Genomic DNA, 1,638 nt, shown 5'->3' with positions numbered 1-1,638 from the left:
AGGAAGTATTGACAATTTATCTTGGTTTCTTGATTTTTTTTTATTACTAGTAAAGATAAGTACATGATTTTAGGAATTAATTAACACTGATATTCACAACTCTTTTTTTTTTAAGTAATGAATTATTCAGCTTGAATTGTGGTACATTGTTTCAGGGACAAAGATAATGGCCTGTCATTTTTTGGTGGAAATATTTTTGTTAAATTGTAGTAAATTTTTATCTTTGAGGAAGTCTTAGAGAATAAGCAACATGGTGATGACCACTAGAGGGCTTGAAATTTGCAATCCCTGTTAATAACACCGTAGTATTGACGGATGCTTTTTGTTTATTTGTTTGTTTGTTTTTGAGCTTAAATGCATTTTATTTTTAGACAACCTATATGACATGTTTTTCCCCCGTAAAAACTGCCTCTTCTCCTAGTAAATCAAGCCCAAAATTAATGAAGTGCTTAAGATGGTATCAGTCCCATTTGTCTAAGCCCTGGTATTGGGTAGATGAAAAGCAGCAGTCAGTTATGATGACAGGTAATCCAAAGCTATAGCCAAATTTTGTTAACATTTTGTCATTTCTCAACCGTCCTTAAAGAAAATTGTATATGGAGTCACACTATCCTCATTGTAATCCAGCAGAGCGACCATCTGGATCCATGTTTTACCAATAAAGAATTGGCAAGTTTTAGAATTAGCAAGAATGTACTTGATTTGTTCTGCATCCCTGTCATGAAAGGTTTTGCTCATTCTAGGTGCACCTGGCTGGCTCAGTCGGTTAAAGCACCAACTTCAGCTTAGGTCATGATCTCATAGTTCATCGGTTAGGGCCCCAAGTCGGGGTCTGCGCTGACATCTCAGAGTCTGGAGCCTGCTTCAGATTCTGTGTCTCCCTCTCTCTCTGCCCCTCCCCTGCTCATGCTCTGTCCCTCAAAAAAAATAAATAAGTGTTAAAAAAATAAGTAAAAGGTTTTGCTCATTCTGGTCTCTGTTCTTCAAGTTTGCCTTTAATTGAGTTCATGTCATCTTTGATGTACTTCTTGTAGGCTTATTTTGTCAAGTTGGGTTTCTGCCAGTGATGGTTCATGACAATATCAACACCAGTGATAACTGTGCTTTTGCTAACTTCACTCTTGGGGTCATCAGGACTGGCATTTTCACCAATGGACAAGTCATCAGTGTTACCTACTATTCTACTGACCATCTTCCCCTCCACCTCCAGGCACAGCCCACCCGGGATTTCTCAGCATTTCATCATGGCTGATGAGGTCCTGGTAGATGATCATGATGGCGCCTGAAAAAAAAAACAAGGACAGCACTGGTTTAACAGGAGCCAGGAACTCTTTCCAAGTGTGGTGCACTGGGAACAGTGCTGGGGTGGAGGGGATAGAGGGCAAAAAAAGATGGATAGACATTTCATTAAAGACTTCTGGTAAATTTTTAAAAGGGGAATAGGTACACTGACTCCATGGGTCTCCTATGACTAATAAATGTTATTATTAAAATTAATTTTAATGTTTGTTGGAATCTTTACTCCTAACAATTGTACAATTAGGATGGTTATTGCACAATTACTATTTGATAAATTTCCCAGAGAATCTTAATGAAATTATAATATAATGTAATTGAAGTGAAATACTGGAATTAACA

The 1,638-nt window shown here is 37.5% G+C and overlaps 1 pseudogene; it reads right to left on the bottom strand.

The window, feature by feature from the left end:
- Nucleotides 1–552: 552 nt before the first annotated feature.
- Nucleotides 553–1,274, bottom strand: LOC122217032 (annotated as a pseudogene).
- Between the last annotated feature and the right edge of the window lie 364 nt (nucleotides 1,275–1,638).

Source organism: Panthera leo, chromosome B1 (genome assembly GCF_018350215.1).
Source record: "Panthera leo isolate Ple1 chromosome B1, P.leo_Ple1_pat1.1, whole genome shotgun sequence".
Lineage (NCBI taxonomy): Eukaryota > Metazoa > Chordata > Mammalia > Carnivora > Felidae > Panthera > Panthera leo.
Note: the sequence above shows the minus strand (reverse complement) of the source record. Positions and strands in the feature narration are given on the sequence as shown.